Genomic DNA, 21028 nt, shown 5'->3' with positions numbered 1-21028 from the left:
AAACGTCGCTCATTTTAATGTTACCACAACCATCTTCGTAGCTTTTAAACTTTTAAGGTTAAAAAATAGGAAGCCTTAATTTCGGAACAATCTTGTATAACAAAACGCGCTCCGGACGCTAATGCTTAGCCATCGTTTATTGCTATCCGAACTACATAGAAAATGGTAGTGATTATGAAAAAAATAAATTCTCGGGTACAAAATGTTGTTCGTTTTATTGGTATCAATCACGCTTCAACATTTTAGTTAAAAACATAAGAAGATTTGCTTTTGGAAGGACCCCTCTGATACTATACGCTACCATCGAGTGTCTAATGCCCTTTCTATACAAAGGTTTGTTAAGATAGTTTGGTACGTGGATAATTCGCCGTACAAATAAAACTATTCAAACAAACATAGTATCTGAAATAAGATTTCTCATACAAGCAACATTGCGCTTTCTGTGGATGTTATTACCTCTGGGAACAGCACTAAATTGGATACTCCACCAGATCAGATGAATTCTTGTCTTAAAATCTTATTAAACAATGAAACGACCACAAGAAAGATAAACTATAACAGAGAAAGCTAATTGGATAGAAAGGAAATTATATTCTACACTGCTTTATTAAATCCAGTTTGAGAATACAGAAAGATGTGACACAAGGGTCGGAAAGTGGGATTGTACAACCAGCGCCCTAGATAAAAAATCATTTTGGCCTTCAAAAAATGCCTGGGGGCGTTGTCGGCATTCCTCAATAGGGGCGCCCCAAACAATTCGTAATAAACTAAACCTTTTCAAATGCAAAGTCTGGAATAGTGGATCGCCTAGAACAGTACAGGACAAGCAACATATCACAGTCAATAATTATCAGGCCATTGTTGGCTTTAATGTCGGGGGGGGGAATTCCTTGCCGATTGTAAGAACATTAAATGAAGATTCGGCGATACATGTATGTAAGAAATCGATTGTTACCCGTATGTATGAACCCTTTGATTTCTTAGAACTGATTGAAGTAAAATGAAAAAATAATTTATTTTGTTTTAGATGTGGATTGGTTATTCGTGTTATTTGAATTCTTCAGACTACTGTTCTCATCTGGAGTGTCATTACAACAACGTTGTGGTTGATATACACCTGAAGAAGGTCGAACGTTACATCGACCGAATCGTTGTGAAAATATACACTCAAGATGAGAACAGTAGTCTGAAGAATTCAAATAATAAAAACGTAGCCTCTGTTCTACTTAACTTCTTTGTGCGGGGTTTAACAAATTAGAAAACCGGTTTTATGTAGGCAAATCATACGACAATGGATAAAATGGCGAAATAACATCTTAAAACGATACTTTTTTTTTTCAGAACGACAATGACTAAATAAATAAATAAAACCGGCGAAAACCTGATGAAAATGACGGAACCGGATTATTGATTTATTATACCTTGTCTTATTCGGGTCGACCAATAAACCTAGACACATCTCCCTCCGACTTCGACACGAAGAGCTCAAATATCTATGAAATCCTCGTCGTCACGGACAGGCGAATTCCTCTCCACCTGTCGCCGTATCGCAGTCATTATCCGGGTTGTGTTTCATCGCATCAAATATATCTTTATCATCGGCTTTTTTTTTTTTGCGCCGGTCTGCTTAGCTAGAGATGGGCATTAAGTTATTCGCCAGTTTTAACATTTTTGTTTTTAAATACTTTGCCACCACTTATCAAGGCTAATAACTACCCAGCTACTCGAGGATAAGAGTTAATAAGATGGAATGATTTTCAGCCGAAACATAAAGAAAGGCTAATGGTAAAAACTGATTTATTATGATAGCATTGAATTTGAAGATGACTATGTTGTATCTGCCGGGAAGCAGTTCCCATGTAACGTAGACGACCTTTGGATCAATAAATAAATACACGGGCGTCCATATACACACGATATATACTCGAAATACACATAAATATCCTTGTGTATTTGCATATGTAAATCTATAAGCAGGAATAAAGGTAATAAGTAAAGATCAACAATATTAAATGTCAGAAAAATAATATATATATATATATATATATATATTATTATTATTATTATTATTATTATTATTATTATTATTATTATTAGGGTGATATAATAAGAAGGCTAGCTGGTTGGGAGAAGTTAGAGAAAGGCTATCAGAAATTCAGCAGATGAAGAATGTTGCGATAACCATCGATGACGCTAAAGCTGTCATACGAAGGATGACAAACTGGAAGGCACCTGGTCCAGATGGAGTGATTGGCTCCTGGTTTAAACAGTTTCCATATCCTTTATCCACCTATAGCTGCTGCCCTGAAAAGGGTTATAGAGTCGGCATATGTCCCTGATTGGCTTGTGAAGGGAAGAACAACACTGATTAGGAACGTTCCTGCAAAGGGAACAGATGCCAATAATGCCAATAATTATAGACCAATTACATGTCTACCACTGAAGTGGAAACTGTTGACTGGAATATTTGCGGAGAAAATTTATGAACATATTGAGAGTAATGGTGTTTTTCTCGAAGAACAAAAAGGGTGCTGGAAAGGCTGGAGAGGTACCAAAGAGCAACTACTAATTGATAAAGCAATAATGCAGGATGCGAAGAAGAAGTTTAGGAATGTGAGCGTAGCATGGATCAATTACAGAAAGGCTTATGACATGGTTCCTCATTCATGGGTACGTGAAACACTATTGATGATGAAGGTTGCTAAGAATGTGGCAGGGCTTTTGGAGACAAGTATGGCTCAATGGAAAACGGTGTTGACAGCAAACAGAGAGGAGATGGGACAGGTTGGCATTAAACGTGGAATATTCCAAGGAGATTCGTTATCGCCACTTCTTTTTATAATGATAATGATGCCACTGAGCATCCTTTTGAATAGAGAAAAACTGGGATACAACTTTGGATCTGGTGAGAGGCGCCTCAGCCATCTACTGTTTATGGATGCTTTGAAAATATTCGGTAGAAATGAAAAGGAAATGGAGAGACTGGTAGAACTTGTGGAGGCATACTCAGAAAACATTGCGATGGAGTTTGGGATTAGTAAATTGGTGATGAAAAGAGGAGTAAAGGTTCATTCGAATGGAACAGTGCTGCCAAATGGAGAAATCATGAAAGAAATAGAAGATACAGGATATAAGTATTTAGGAAAGTTGGGGAGTGCAGGTATCATGAACAGAGAAATGAAGGAGAAAGTCAGGAAGGAGTATCTTACAAGAGTGAAACTAATTGTAAAGTCGAAACTGTATGCAGGAAACCTAATGAAAGCAGTGAATGCATGGGCAGTCAGTGTTTTGAGATAGAGTGCGGGAATTTTAGACTGGTTTGAAGGATTTGTATACCATAGATATCAGAACAAGAAAATATTTAGCAATGTTTGGTATATTTCACATTCGCAGTAGCGTAGCAAGGCTGTATCAAAAGACAAAAGACGGTGGGAGAGGATTGAAAAGTGTAAATGATTGTGTTAGAACGGAGGAGATGTCGTTTACAATCTGGTGAAGGGCAAAATATCCAATTGGATACTTTACCCTTCTCCAGATTGTCCATTCACGTGAAATCACTTTTTCATTCACCCTATTCCCTCTGCTTCACTTTTTTATCAAGTAAGATCTATGACTTACTTGTAGTTTCATTTAATACTTTTGCAAGCAAAATCTGATCCCGCATTTTGCTAAATCCTATCCTCTGATGAGAAGGAAAGTATTTCTTCGAAACTCCATGGATTAAGGACTATCCACTTATTTAATGTTTCCTTTTTAAAATGAAATATGTTTTTAACTCTTTTTCAAAGTGTTTTTTAACATGTTTTATTAACTACTTGTTCTTATTATAAGCTCTATCTCCTATTTGGTTTTATCGAGCTTTTACATCTGGTTGAGATTATTTTATAAATATTAATTCTTTAATATTTATAATTTACTTTAGTTTTGCCATCTTGGATCATTTTGGTAAACTTAATTGTAATTCTTGTTATATATATATATATACATACATATATATGTGTGTGTGTGTGTGTGTGTGTGTGTGTGGGTGTGTCATTGGACAGTATTCTTATTTTGAGCTATTCGTATAATATCCATCCATCCATGCTTCCATTCAGTCTTGAAAGACTGGATACCCCTTAGCGAGTGTAAGTGTGAGGCAAGGGTTGCCCAATCACTAACCACACCTCTCCTTAATCGGCACTGTTTGAGTCCAGTGGCAAGAAGACCAGGACGACTGGAAACAATGCCGAGATAAGCGGAGAGCACATACAGCACTTGAAAGTCCCAAGTGGTCACCCATTTAGTACTGACCAGATTCGACGTTGCTTAACTTCGGTGATCCAGCAGGAACCGGCGTGTCAACGTGATTATGCCGTATAATAAACCTCATTGTGTTACCCAATCCGTTGTTCGATGACAAGGTAGAATGATAAATTGTCGCTTTAGAACAGACGACATTAGACCATTTCCGTTGACCATCCACTAGTTAGCCAGTTGTGTAAAAATCCCAAGAGCGATAGGTGCCTTCTATCATATCTGAAAGTGACACAATGTTCAACGAGTGAGATCGAAGATGCGTCGCTGTACAACTCGTGCTCTCTATTGATCTAACAGGACCATTGCTAGCACTCTCAAAATGCATCATAAATAACAGATGAAAACAATGTTTCCGGCCACGGTTACGGTCTTTGGTATGGTTTCAAGTGAGGGTTATATTATGCCACCTCACATCTTCGAAGTGTGCTTGAAAGTCAGCACCTAAGTATACCTGAATTGCTGAAGAGTATACTAATCCTCTGGTGCAATCATGTAGCTGCTGGCAGACCTTGGGTGTGGCATCAGAACTCGGCGCTGGCTCACAAGTTCAAAGACACCAAAGGTTGGTTTTAGAAGGAGTGCTACGACTTTGTACCTTTCTATCACTTGCTTCCCTCCTCCCCCGACCTGAACTCGCTAGACTACTTCGTTTAGTCATACGTTGAGAACGTCATCAATATGATCTACCACAACACCAAAGCCAGCCTGATCGCCGCGATCCGCCGAATATTTGCCGAGTTCCCACAGGCACTTATGGAAAGGGTATGCTCCAAGTTTCGGACACGTATCGAGGCGGTGATTGAGGCTGAAGCCGGCTACATTGAATAGATGTCATCTCTACTACATAATCAACTTATCTGAATTGATATTTTACATAAAAGTTGTAAAATACAGTTGTAGTGTTGGTTTCTTTAGGGCGACATTTTATCGTTCCTCCCTGTAATTATTCCACCTCAGATTTATTATTATTTTATATCGAAATCCACGATATAAGAAGTAAAAAAGTAAGAAAGAGGGAAAGTAATGTTATTGGAGATGCCCCCCCCCCGAAAATCATTCACAACAAATACTCATCTATCTACAACTGTCAACAATTTCCCTTACTTTCTATCTATGCCTAAAAAATAAATGAAAATTCCACGGGCGGCAAAGTTTTTTTTCTTAGAACTGTATATCTGTGGGACATAATATCGTGGGACTGCTTCCCAGCTGACTATAACATGATCGTTTTCATGTCTAATGTAAATAAGTTCTTGCTAAGATGTTTTTTTACACAATTCAACCGACTCAAGTCTCACCATTAACCATTATTACGATGCTGTCTCACCGTCTACCCAATTTTGGTAAAGCCTTATCCGCGAATAGACTTTGTATCTTGATAAACTGTGAGCGCCCTCCTAATTTTTAAAAGACAACTATACATATCTATTAAACCGGGTTGCTAAATGACTCTGCATTCAGATTGTAAAAGGAAATCTAAAGGCCTACGGAAATCGCCTAATCGTCAGTAGTTTCATGCGATCCACTCATCCGTGTGTGTTTAATCTCACGACATTCATGAATACATAAACAAAACATGAATATATTTTTTGTAATTTCTTGCAAAACGATCAATCTTTTGTTTCGTGCTTTTTCGCGTCGTTTGTAAGTCCAGGAAAGATGAATCATGAGTTTTGTATTTCACTGTTTGTCAAAAAGGGAAACAAATCATCTGCTCGCAATATGATCACTGCGTTCAACCGTGAAGAGTTACTGACTAAACTCTGAACTAATGAAGAAAAACTTGTCACTTTGGTTTGCAAGAACGAATTCAGATTACTCAATTTCAAGACAACAAATCATTTTGGTTATATTCAATGTAAGAAATATGTTCTATCACCTTTTAAACGTAATCTTTCTAGACTAAAAAAAATTGTTCAAATACAGAATTTCCCGTTTTCTTCGGAAGTTGCGTTTTTTATAATGTAAAGACCTGTCTTGTCTCTAAGTCATTTATTTACTTACCCGATTTTACATTACTGGCAAGTGTCTGGTCAGTAAAAGTTACAATCACAAATCCAGTACTATTTTTTACTGTAACAGCCCTCTCCAATTCTGGTCCAAATATCGTTGCCGTAAATCAGGCCATCTTTGTTGTCTGATTTGATTGCGTAGATGCATAAATAATCCGGGTCTATATTTTTATTGTTAATTACTATGAAAGAGGGGAGAGAGAGAGAGAGAAAGAAAGAAAGAAAGAAAGAAAGAAAGAAAGAGAGAGCGAGAGAGAGAGAGATAGAAAGAAAGAGAGAGAGAGCGAGAGGGAGAGAGACGAAGAGATAGAGAAAGTAGAAGATTCTTTTTTTCTGCAGACAGAATTCATCTTTGTCTTACTCATCAATATCCAGGACAAATTTATTGACATAAATTTTGTCGATTCATAGGTATGTATTTATATTTTAAAGGATTTGCTTGACTAATTTCATCAATCGCTGTATTTTACCAGTTTATAGAATTGTCAATGAGAAGGACTAAAGACTAGAAAGTAGACACCGAGTTAGAAGAGATAAATGCAGGGACAGAGAGACAATGACAATAGTAAAATATTACAGTGGAAAGCGTTTGTAAATTACGCATTATGTTTTGTTGTTCCGAATTAATACGAGTTAACGGAAAACATATCCGAGTTCTTGTTGTTTAGTTATTTTGTTTTAAAGTATGTCAACCCTTTTCCGGTTATTTTATGCCGAATCCAATAATCGTGCAAAAAAGTTTTAATGTTTCCAAATTTTTTTATAGCTTCAAATGTTTATTAATAATGTTTGGTTTGCTTGTATAGTAGAGGAAAATAGTTGTTTTTTGTTTTATAATTTGCAAAACATGATTGAGTTATTTAAAAAAAAAAGCAAAAAACATAAATAAATCATACTTTTACCCATGTATCTCATATTTTTTTTTCGTTAATATTGATTGAAAATACAATATTTTTTTGTTAAAGTAGTTCATGGAGATATCTCCTACAAGAGAACCAACGAAAAAATAAGTAATTGCTAACTTTAGTTTCGTAAATATTGGTTGTGTAAGTACACTGTACTTACTCGCTTTTCTTTCACAATATGCAGCCATCTGGCTGCAACGGGGCTATTTGTTAATTTAAATTTAGCTATCAACTAAAACCTTCGAAGATTGTAAACAAAAAAAGAAAGAACAAGGAAAACAACAACTGGACCCGCTGAACAACTTCGTTAGGGCAATCGTTGAGAACATCACCAATATGACCTCTAACAACACTAAAACTTGCCTGATCGCGTATATGTGTGTACAGCAAAATCACATTGACACACTGATTCTCGTCAGATCACCGAAAGTAACGTTGGATAGTATCAGGTAGGTGACCATTTGGGAATTCTAGGCCCTGTATGTGCTCTCTGCTTATCGTGGCATTGTTTCCAGTCGTCCTAAACCTCCACTTGCCGCTTGTATTTAACAATGCCGACGCAAGAGAGGTGTGGTTTTAGATAGCGCAACTCTTGCCACAAAAATTCAACGTGCAGGCACTCTCACAGTGGGTATCCATAGTCTGTCAAGACTGAATGAAGTTACCATGTGTGTGTATAAAAAAGGGGATAATATTGTTTAATATTTTTTAGAGGATAATATCTATTAAGACCCGTTTGCTAACTGATTCTTGATTCAAGGTGTTAAAGGGACCTTGAAGATTTAGGTAGGTATTATATATACACTGGTCCATGGTCTTTTTTCCTCGCGACGTCCACGAGTAATAAACAAAATGCTGGGGTTTTCTTTTTTTTTATTGCAAAGCTATGTGTTGTTTGTATTTTGTTTGTTTGTTGTTGTTTTTATTTTCATGTCGTTTGTAAGTCCAAGAAAGATGAATCATGAGTTTTGTATTACGCTGTTTGTCAAAAAGGGAAACAAATTATCTGCTCGCAATATGATCACCGCGTTCAACCGTGAAGAGTTGCCGACTAAACTATGAACTAATGAAGAAAAACTTGTCACTTAGGTTTACAACAACGAATTCAGATTACTCAATTTCAAGACAACAAATCATTGCGGCTATGCTCAAGGGGTAATATACGTTCTAGGCTCGTTCGGAAGGCGAGGAATCTTACCAGAAACATTTTTTTCTCTAATCTAATCTAACTTTTCTGATACAACTGCGTTTTCCCACAAAATCGAGTGAATGTGAGATTAATATTCCCTATTGGGAAGATAAGTAATTTATTTGTTTATTCAATATTTTATCTCTGACCAGTGTCTGATTGGCGCAGATCACAAACTTAATCACGTAAACTCTTACATTGAGACGGCTCTATCCATTTTTCTTCTTGATCTTGGAGAAACAAATCTGATCATCTATTTTCTGCCGGTCTAATTGGTACTTGATGCATCCACAGTGACTTGTTACCGTCCTCGCAAGTCGCTTGTCCGTCCTTCGGACAAAATCTGTATCAATCTCTTCCACTTGTTGGCTAAATTACAGCGCTGAACCTTGAAGCTTACATGACAAAATTTTCAATTACCGATGCGCAATAGAGACTAAAAAACACGTTTAAACGAACTCGATAGAAAATAATACTCAAAAAGCAAACACTTTAATGTAAATAAGAATTAAATGTCTTGGAATATTTACATACAAGCTGCTGATATGATAACTCGGTATATCGAAAAAAAATGAACATCTTAGGATTTTAATAAGCTATCACTGGCTTTATTCGACTACTGTGACATCTTTTTTTTTAACTATTTCTTCATCCCAAACAAGACTTTATCAGTTCAAAGTAAGAAGCTATTATTTGAGACTATGTAAACAGGGTAACTATGTAGTGAGGTGAGCAGCAAGATATCTGTTCACGTAACCTTTAAATTTCTGTATGTTGATACATCCGTGATAGCCGGAAATAGGGACGGAATTCCAAAATCTAGCAGTTCGAATAGAGAAAAAAAAACTATTAGGGTAAAAAGCTTTCTATGGATCTCTACAGTCAGTGCCTAGGATCCTACTGCTTGTCAGGTTGGTCGGAGATATTTACGGGGGGAGCAAGTGTTACAAGTTCACCAGAGCACATTCCATTAAAGTACTTGTAAAATAGGCACAGGGACACTACATTGCAGCGATTGGACAGGGGTTGGAATTTGGTTGATAGTACAGGATCTATTAGGTTTCGGTCTTGTTTTTACCCTGTCTAAACGTGAGTATTAGGTAGGTGCAAAAATAATGTCGTTGAACGTCAAACTGGCATTATTTTTGCACCAACCTTATAGTAGATGCGCAAGCCGATATGTGGCAACATTGCTCAATGCAGGGACGAATGGTGACTTTTTAGAAATATAGGATATTCTCAATATGTGAGTAATTTTCTAGTAGGAAGACTGTTAGCCTTTATTATTTAGAGAGCTATCACAGGGGAGTTAACTAAAATTATAACCTGACAGCTGCTTTCAAGTATTGTTTAATTCGCACCTTAATAGTAGTATCTCTTTGCGCAAGTAGTCACATTTAATTTGGAATATAACATGAGTCCCTGAAATTGTAGTAGAATACTGCTCTGTTATTTGCATCAATATTAAAATTTTTTTACCTGTATTTTATTATGAATGAGTTTTGTTCATTTGACTATATTTAGATTCATGGACATCGTTTTCAATATCTTTCTACAATTCCAATAATTTTTCCTAACAGTACGTTTTTTAAAGCTTTACATTTTTATGCTAACTAGCAATTCTATAGTAATGTTATACGTTTGTTTTGTATTCAAGAACAAGACCTAACTTTTGAAACTCCATGAAATATATGCTCAGTCCGTCAAGTCCAAAGTAGCTGAGCAGCAGCTTGGTTCCTACCAGTTTTGGCAAATAGCAAACAGATCCTGAACAGAAGCGTGTGCTCTATCCCAACTATCATCAATGGACATGAGGTAATCTCGTCAGCATCAGACAAAGCCAAATTCTAACATTGCAGCTAATTCTACCCTTTGCGACCAAGGCCGCCAACCCCCAATATTTCATCCTGTATCAGAAAACACGCTATGTGATATACAAATATCTGTACGTGATGTTGCCAAGCTAATCAAAAACTTTGACTCCAGTAAAGTAACCGGCCCTGACGGTATTCCAATTATAGTACTCAAAAATCTTCAACCTGAACTAGCGCCCATACTTACAAAACTCTTTAAACGTTGTCTTAAGGAGAATTGCTTCCCATCACCCTGGAAAATCTCATCAGTATGTCCTGCATTTAAGAACTCAGGTGATCTTTCATCCCCCTCTCAGTACAGGCCAATAAGTCTTCTGTGCGTCATGAGTAAGTTGCTGGAATCTGTGTTAAATAGAGAAGTAATCAACCATCTCAACAAAAATACCCTTCTTAGTGGCATACAATATGGTTTCCGTTCTGCTAGATCTACAGCAGATGTGCTTACAGTTATATCTCGTAGGATTAGCAAATCTCTCGACAGAGACAACCTTTCTGTTGCAATTGCTCTTGACATATCAAAGGCCTTTGATAGGGTATGGCATAAAGGTTTACTTCACAAGATCTCCTGTTATGGTATTGCTGGAAATGTCTTCTCAATTATTAAATCATTTTTCGCTGATAGGTTCATAAGAGTAGTAGTTGATGGGCAAAAATCAGAAGCTCACAGTATTAATGCTGGAGTCCCTCAGGGGTTCATGCTGGGCCCAACTCTTTTCCTGATCTACATTAATGGTCTTACAAATCACATCCTTACACCATTTGTAGACATTTATGCTGATGACACTACCATCTATGGTAGCACATCTAAGACAGTAAACGACCAAGTTTTCTCCGATTCTCTCTCCTCTGGTCTTGATCACGTTGTACAATTGGGAAAGGAGTGACTGGTTACTTTTAATGCATCTAAAACCAAGCTTCTATCTTTACACCATCAACGTTCTGATCCCCATCTGGCATCAATTAAAATGAATGGATCTCGTCTTGAGGAGGCCTCAAATTTTGACAAGCTTCTAGGCTTGACATTTACTCCTGATCTTAAATGGAATACGTACATCAAAGCTGTTGCCCAGGCCGCTAGAAAAATGGTCGGATCCTTTTATCGATCTCACTGCTGATGCAATACTCTATCCATATAAGAGCCAGGTACGTCCAAGGATGGAGTACTGTTTCCACATCTGGGCAGGAGCTGCTAGAAAGGACTTGCCTTGATAGGGTTCAAAATAGACTTCGTTGCCTCGTGGGATATGTCCTTTTCTCTTCGCTGCAACCTCTATCTCACAGAAGAAATGTTGCGAGTTTGTCTCTGCTGTATCGTTATTTTTCATGGAAAGTGTTCGACTGAGCTTCAATCTATGCCCCCCATCGCCAAACTTTCACAAGAAACACTCGTCTAGCTGAAAACATTATCAATAATTCCCCTCACTCTTTATCTGTGCCTAAACCTAAACGTAGATTCCATGATCAAAGCTTCTTTCTTAGAACTGCACGCCTGTGGAATTGTCATCCGGTTTCCTGCTTTCCAGCTGCCTATGATATGGTTGTCTTCAAGTCCAACGTGAACAAGTTTCTGATAAGGCGTTACACTTAAGTTAACAAATTTACCGAACTTCCATTAGTATCGATTACTACATTGTCCTTTTGACTACTGTACACTCTTTAACCCTTATCTTTGAGTAGCCTCTTGGCCTTGATAAGTGGTGACGCCTATGTAAAAAAGGAAATAATCTTATTTGTTACCTGTTTTTAAACAATGAATTTAAAAAAAATTAATTTGCATCATTTAATTCCCTTCACACGCATATATATATATATATATATATATATATATATATATATATATATTAGCAGTCCAGCTTTATGTACTGTTCATACCTTGCCCTACGTGTGAATACACTTTATGTAAGATTTCAAATGCTTAGACCAAAATTTGTCTGAGTAATTTCACAGAGACCGCAGAGGTAATTTATTTAAAACATTGATACCAATTTTGGCCCTTAACATTTATTATTTTGGTCTTAAAGCAAAAAAAAAAAAATTTACCCTTGTCCAAGTTACCTATATCTTAAATTTCAAGTCTTTAGACCCAAAATTGGCGGATAAATTTGCTGGAATCCACAAGAGTCAACTCTTTCAACGTTGACGTTTTGGCAGCCTCGAAATTTGATATACAGGGTATTGAGATTTGGGAAAATCTTTGTAATCCGTTTTTGGCCAGAAATTTGGTTGTTAAGTGGTCAAAGTTAAACGAATTGATCTTCTAGAATTCTACCAAACTCCTCAGCCCGTTTTGGGTATCAACACTTGAAATTTTAGATATAGGTTTCTTGGGCATGGATCTAACTTAATAACTTCATTTGAGCCCAAAACACTAAATGTTATGGACTCATAGTAGGGGTAAAAGTTTTAAAAAATTTGACCGCTTAGGTCTCTACCAAATTACTTAGACAATTTCTTGTCTAAATATTTGAAATTTTACATAAAGGGTATTTAGAGATAGGGGAAGCTTTTTAATCGGTTTGGGTCGAAAATTTTAGCTACCAATATATAAATGTATGTATTTATGTTTGCATGTCTGTCTAAAACTTTTGACAGGGGCGACGGATTTTCACAAGATCAGTATCGTTTTGAAGCTCGACCCTTCAGACGACAAATATTGAAAAATTGGCTAAAAACATTAATTTCTTTACCTTCAACTGGGCATTTTTCTACAAAGGGTATCGCTGTTTTCGCCGATATTTTCGAAAATCATCCTTTCCTTTCGATTGGTAGCTTTAATTAAAACCTACGTCACTTCCGGTTTGGTGGTGGTCATAACAGCAAAGACATCAGTTTTCCCCCTTTCTTTTCCTCCTTTGCGGTACGGGTTCGAGCCTGCCTTCCTACTACGACTTTTTTTATTTTTGCTCAATATACACCTCCAAACACCTGGGCAGCGCCGGGCACCCATGCTAGTATATATATATATATATATATATATATATATATATATATATATATATATATATATATATATAATGTGTGTGAGAAACAGAAGGGAGAAGGGAACACAAATGAAACACAATAATAAATAATCAAAACTGATAGTTTTACTAGTTTTGTTCGTATCAACTAACGTTTTATGAAAAGTAAGCGTTTTTCCTAAAGACGTTCCCTCATACGAGCAAAACTGATAAAGCCATCGTTTTTAGTGATTTATTCCTGTGTTTAAAGTGTTTTTATTTTGACTGTTTCACCCATCATGTCTTCACTGCACATATATAGTGTATTTTAACCACATATATGTATGTTTGCAATTGAAATGAAAATTAATGCTGATGTAAAACAGCAAACACACAAGAATATGAAGAAAAAACAACAAATTAATCACATCCAAATACCGTCGTGGTAGCATGACTTTCGCAACATTTTCTAAAAATGGACTTTAATGTTTTCAAGCAAGTCGATTTCTAAAATGTAGGGGAATTAAAATGGTAGGAAATTAAATAGACGCGGGAATCCGGAGTGGGCGCTGTCTTCTAAAGTAAAAACAATTTGGGAAGTCATAAGGAAAAAAAGTGGTTAGTGGACATCTAAGAGGATCTCTATTGCCGAAAAATAAAAGGGGACATGACTCACACACTAAACTGGATAAGCGGTTCCCTTAACCTGTATAGGTTCTAAAAAGACTCAGAACTACGTACACTGTAACTAGTCAGAGAGCACGTAATCATAGCTGACTCTCTTTGAAGACCGGAATCTGTAGTATTTTCAGTTTCGAAGACTGTCTTTTTGAATTAAACTGTCTCAGCCAACAGAAAGTTAGCGTAATTAGAAAAAGCTGTTCCTTTGTGATTGACGTTTACTTCTCTCTCTTTCTCTCATACCACTCCAATTGTCTCTATCTCTTTATATCTCTTTTCTGTGTCTCTCTTTCTTTCGGCATGTCTGTTTAGCTTTATGGACAAGACCACTACTGCCGTAACGTAGCAGGCCTGTCCACAGAAACGTGTCGTCATGCAAGTGATTAAGTAAGTAGCATCGAACAAACTGTCGATAATGAATGAGACCCCTTTAAAAAGTATTAGGAAACTATTAAAAATTTAATTTAAAAAGAAAAGAAAGAAAACGACTCGATTTGTGCTGAAACTGAATTTTATTCAATATAAATTATAAAAATGAATTACGTATGTGAAATTACGTATCTTTGAAGAGCGATTGAATTAGATACTTAAAAAACTGAGTTATGGATAAACTAATGATATTTAAATAAACAAATGAAAAATTAACGAAGAATAATTTTCTAACTGTAAGCGAATGATTATTTAAAATGAGAACAAATGATAACAAAAATTTCGAATGAAAACGAACGATAAATAATTTGGTAAAACTTGCGGAGAACGCTCTGTATTGTCACCTTTTCTTCTGGTGTCAAATACCCTAACGAAATAAAGACGTGTTGCTCATGTTTGCTATTCAAGATTCGTCCAATATATTGGTTGATATCTTGTAAGCCGAATCTCCGGTATTACCCTGTAGTGCTATTGTTTTCTTCTTTTTTCTCTCTCAAAAGGGAGTTGCGATGACAGACAGCTACAAATCAAAAGCTAACGATCTGATCTGGGCGTAAAGAAACAAGAACTTTGTGAAATTAACGACGAGATTAAAGCAATGTATCTACGTAAAATCGTAAGAATTGAGAATAATCATTTATTGGTAAAAATTATTTCTGCGATTGATGCTAAGATATTTTCGACTCGGTCATCAAGTCTCTCTATAGGAGAACAAGTGAGATATTAGCGATTATCAAAGATCTTTTAACAGAAAGAAAAGCTGAAAAAAATAGTCAAAAAATAAACCAGCGATAAGAATTATTTTTCTACCTACTTGTTCTGCGTTTAAAAAGTCTTTTAAAGCATTTTCGTTATTTATTATGTTTGATGGTTTAGGATGTAACGCCTGTTGTGGTGAAATAGCCGAACAACGAAACTATGCCAAACGCAATAAAAGAAGAACATGACGAAAGATTTCACAGACTTCGGTTTTTCCGGAAAATGGAAGCAGCCATTTTCAATTTTTATGCAAAAATTAAATGTAAATCATTTTTAAAACACAAAAAATATTAAACGAGTAGGTAGTAAAGTAAGTTTTATTGTCTTTGGTAACAGTTTTTTGTTGTTTTTGTTGCACTTCTTATTCTACTGAAACTTGGCGAGATATTTTTAGAGGATACAAGACCAAATTTGAAAAGTTGGGGTTTCACAAATAGGCACAGACATTTCTGTTTGCACGCAATGTAAATGTGAAATATTATATGACATACATACATACACACATACATTTTCGCTTTTATATATATAGACTAGCGGGGGGTACCCGGCGTTGCCCGAGTGTTTGTAGGTGTGTGTGGTTGTTAATGAAAACCTAAGAATAAGCGAAGTAAAAAAAGAAAACATAAAACGAAGCGGGGGGTGGGGGTACCCGGGTGGAAGTAATAAAAACATTAAAAAAACACAAAAAACTAACGTAAGGCAAACGAACGATGCTAAATGTAAAAATCGAAAAACAAAAACAAAAAAGAAAACAGAAAAACGAACCTTAAAACTAAAAACCAAAAAAAAACACGTGAAAATGTACATACATACAAACATACATATACACATTTTCGCTTTTATATATATATAGACTAGCGAGGGGTACCCGGCGTTGCCTGGGTGTTTGGAGGTGTGTGTGGAAACTCCTGGGGTGGGAGGGGTTAAAAAATGTTTTGGTAGGCAAGTATGAGGATCGAACCCGAACCCTTGAGGCAAAGTCTTAAATTAAAGTGTGAAAAAAAAAAACGTGCGACGTTAACGATTACCCCACCGCGAGATGCTAACGGAAACACGTTTGAATTTATTTACTTACTTGGATTTAGCAGATGCCCGTTTTAATGAGTTAATAAGGTCAAGTTTGACTGCGGGATTTTTATTTTCCCAAGATGTTATAGGAAAAAGACTAACCCACATGCGGCGAGCGACAAATGTTGAATATTAATCTTCCCGAAATCTAGCAAATTAAATAGACAGGCGAGATTCGTTGTTAACTCTGAGATATTACGATTTATATGTGATATAAAAAGTTTTAAAATGTTGTGAAGCGTCCGACCGCTTCTCTGAAAAAAGCCTTTTGTAGACATACAGAAAAAGCGAACACACATACGAACATACATTTTCGCTTTTATATTTATAGATGGTAATTTGTATATCATTTTCTAATATGCTCAACCTAAGATAGGGAGCTAGTACAGGGTGTGGCTACATAATGTAGCCAGACTTTGTGGAAGCATCCTGTAGATTATGTAGCCAGATTTGTGGGCACCCTGTGTACACACACATACACACACACAAACACACGTGTATATATATATATATACATATATATATGTGTGTGTGTGTGTATATATATATATATGTATATATATATATGTATATATATATATACATATATATATATATATATATATATATATATACAGGGTGCCCACAAAGTCTGGCTACACAATCTAAAGGATGCTTCATCTACATAATGCAACCAGACTTTGTGGACACCCTATATATAATTATATATATATATATATATATATATATATATATATATATATATATATAATTATAAATCTCAAATGATCTTGTAACGACGTATGCAGCCCACTTTCCGGTTTACGACATCCGGTTGCGCATGCGCGTATGACGTGCGCACTGAAATATTAACGTTATTTCGAAATTATGATTTAGCATGGGAAGACTAGGGTTTAAAATAACGTAATACAGAAATGAACGATGTAAAAAAAAAAGTAGACAGTATTAACAATTGTTTATTTGGATAATTTAAACGCGAAAAAAAAAGAACAATTGGGACGCTGGAATATTAACGTTATTATTTCGAAATTATTATTGAACATGTGAAGAGTGGGGTTTAAAATAACTTAGACGTAATACAGAAATTAATGGTGTAAAAAAAAAGCAGATATATCAAAATTTGAATTTAACTATAATAAGTATTATGGTATCTGTTCAGGGCACATTTACCTATAAGTATAGCCAACCACTTATAATTCAGTAACTGTAAAAAAAATTTCAAAAATAATCAATTATAATAAACAAAACGACTCATAGAAATCTATCTATATTCTTTTTTTCATTTTAATATACTTTCATAGAAATGTTTCTGTCATATCAAAAAAACCTACTTTCTTTACGTCACAAGCGTCACGCTCATGCATGAATTCCATAGCTAATATAACATACTGGCCCAACGGGTCACGGGTTGGCTAGTATATATATATATATATATATATATATATATATATATATATATATATATATATATATAAGCTCCCGATCTTAGATTCATCATATATATATATATATATATATATATATATATATATATATATATATATATATATATATATATATATATATATATATATATATATATATATACGTTCATTCCCTTATCATCAGATACAAATATGACTACATTGCTGTTCGGTGAAAAGAGGCAATGACATTGGAAACAAAAGGGTTACCTGTCCCTGTTTAATCGTCAAGATCAGGAGTGCTCGGTTGATAAAAGTGACTTCTCTGATCGTCAATCTTGGGTTGACACGAAATATGCTTGTCACCTGATCGCGAAATTCGATTTAATTTGTATCGTTGCGTTTTATTGATTCATGTGTCTTGTTTGCGCGTTTTATATTCGAGGGAAGGTGTGATTTATGTTCTTTGTTTTTGTTATTGTGGGGAAATGTGGCGGCGACAGTGAAAGGAGTAGAGCAAGTGGTTCTAAACCTGTTTTGTGGACCCTTTGAGAACTATTGTACCGTCCGTGCACGGCATATATATGTAACGATATTTATTGCGATCAAGTTTGGCAGTGTGGTTTGTTCCTTGCTAATGAAGTCAGGGATGACTTTCTAGCCGGGTTCGAATCTCCCGAAAGCTAGAAACACTAGTGTCTATAGGTATTTAAAAATAGTTATAGTAATAATTATGTCAGCCACTTTAAGAACTCGATTCTTATTGTTGAGAACTTAAGCGCACATGCGTAGATCATCATATTATTTGATCACTCTGGACGTACGTCTCGACATTTAAAAAATAAATGTTTTAATTTCAACGATATTTCCCGCAATTAAGGTTGGCCGTATGGTTTGTTCCTTGTTAATGGAAGCAGAGATGGCTTCGTGGCTGGGTTCGAATCTCCCATTCGGCAGTAATTGTGACACCCTGCACTGATGATTCCCCGAAGGATCAAACACTGGTGTCTGTAGGTATTTAAAAATTATTATCGCAATAATTGTATATATATATATATATATATATATATATATATATATATATATATATATATATATATATATATATATATATGAATATGAATATGAACTGGAATAGATACATTGAGAGCAATTCCAAGGCTGCTGCAAGGAAGGTTGGCTCCCTCTACCGTGCTAGAAAACTACTTACGCCTGCCAGTATCCTATACCTCTATAAGGCAACCATTCGCCCATATATGGAGTACTGTTGTCACATCTGGGCTGGTGCATCTGCTGCTTGTCTCTCGCTCCTGGACAGGGTTCAAAAAAGAGTCGCCAACCTGATAGGTCCAGAACTGTCATCTAGGCTTCAACCTCTGTCCCATCGACGAGATGTTGCATCCCTCTGCCTGTTCTACAAATACTTTAATGGTGAATGCTCTGACGAACTGCAAACACTTGTACCTCCCCGACGTAACTACCCCCGACAAACCCGACAAGCTACTAAGTCTCATCCCTTTACAGTGGAGATCCCTAGGTGCAAGAAAGCCTTTTACTCCAATAGTTTCTTCCCCAGAACTGCGGGTCTTTGGAACTCCCTTCCGGGATTCCGCTTTCCCAACTGCAATGATATGCAGAAGTTCAAGTGTAATGTTAACAAACAACTTTCTACTCTTCTCCCTTCATAATGACCCCGCTAATTAATTCCCTAATAGTAGCCCCCTGCTTCAAAGTGGCACTGTTCCTTGTTTGGGGTGAAAATTGAATTAAAAAAAAAATAAATAAAAAAAAAAAAAATATATATATATATATATTATTGAGGATTAAACTTTGAACATCCAAAACTGTGACTTATAACTGAATTTTACCAAGTACTTTATTCACTACGCCACGAGTCCTAGTATGAATGCTTGGTGCCTTAAACCTAGTTTTTCTAGATATACAACTTTACTACTTATAATTATAGACCACTATTTATTACTGGATATTTTATATGTATATATATATATATATATATATATATATATATATGTGTGTGTGTGTGTGTGTGTGTGTGTGTGTGTAAATACATTTTCGACAGTTCTACGGAAATATTTCCGATTTATTAGTTGGTAGTTCGATCGCTCTAGAAAACAAAAAAAACAATATAGACAATAAATAAACATCCTTATAATTACTATACATATATTGTGAACAAATTAAAACTAATATTTTCTTCACATATGCAGAATGTACATAAATAGCTCACAAAGATACCAATGATGAAAAAGAAGACAAAAACGAATTCATATTTACTAGATCTTTTTCGCAGTGATTTAATTAATGCGTGCAACTATTTTTTAATATTTTCGGAGTAAGACCTCTTTATCAAATATTTGGTGTTTAAAATCTTTTCAAAGTTGTGTGAATTCATAGATTCTTTAACCAGAATTTAAAAACATAATTAATACATTCTTATTAACATTATGTAAACAGTTTATAGAAGGTCATCATAATAAAAATGAAAAATATGCTGGTGTTGAAAAATAGGAAAAACTCGAAATAGATATTTTAAAGTATATATCAATTGTTTTGGCTTAACTTGTTGGTCTAATGAGTGTAAACATGTCTCATAATGTTTTAAAGGTAATACCTCTTTATCAAATGGTAGATTTTTAAAATCTTTTTAAACTCGTGTGGACCCACCATTAATTTGAATACTAAAGAGTTATTCTCCTTGCTGCTTCGGTTACTTTGAGACATGGTAGACAGTACTGGTCAAGGATTTGTTCTTGACAATCACCCTGACAGGTGATTGGCCTATATGGCTGAGGTACGTCACCTTGGTATTATCTAAGAGGTCCACCCTCCGAGATCTTGACACCCGGCTTTTGGATAGGACATTTTTTGCTTGTTTTCTAAGGCACCCCTGGCAGGAAATGCCAACGGGGATACTCGGGCATTTTTTAGGGCAAGAGTGACACTCTTTTAGGGGCACTGGTCTTGATCCCCATTTTCTGACATTGTGTCACGTCTTGCTGTGGTGAGCAGAAAGTGAATATCTATCCTTAATCAAACACTTAAACCATTCCTTCTTTTTGTAAAACAAGAAAAACTTAATTTTCGTTAAGTAAATTATTTGCACAAACTAAACTTTGTTTACTGTCCGTCAAACTTTCCCCTCGATACTTGGAACTGATTCAGGATTCTCTATCAATACTTGCTTATAAGTTCCAAAACGTGCTTTAATTTCTGATATTGGAAACGCTATGTTATGTACTTTTCCGCATTTCTTGTAAGAAAAATATTCCAATAGTTACTTTCCAATCATCCGGTATAATGATTCGTTTAAAATATGTATTTAATTCGGCAGTATATAGCTTAAATAAACGTTTGACATGCTGTAAAACTTGGAGATATTTTCGTTCATTTTTATATCTATCGGTGGAGGAGGTTTGCGCTCTCAAAGAGGTTTTCTTCTTTTTTGTTGT

This window comes from Euprymna scolopes, chromosome 37 (assembly GCF_053919585.1).
Source record: "Euprymna scolopes isolate OS-2025 chromosome 37, ASM5391958v1, whole genome shotgun sequence".
NCBI lineage: Eukaryota > Metazoa > Mollusca > Cephalopoda > Sepiida > Sepiolidae > Euprymna > Euprymna scolopes.
The sequence above is the reverse complement of the archived record's forward strand: the minus strand, read 5'-3'. Positions refer to the sequence as shown.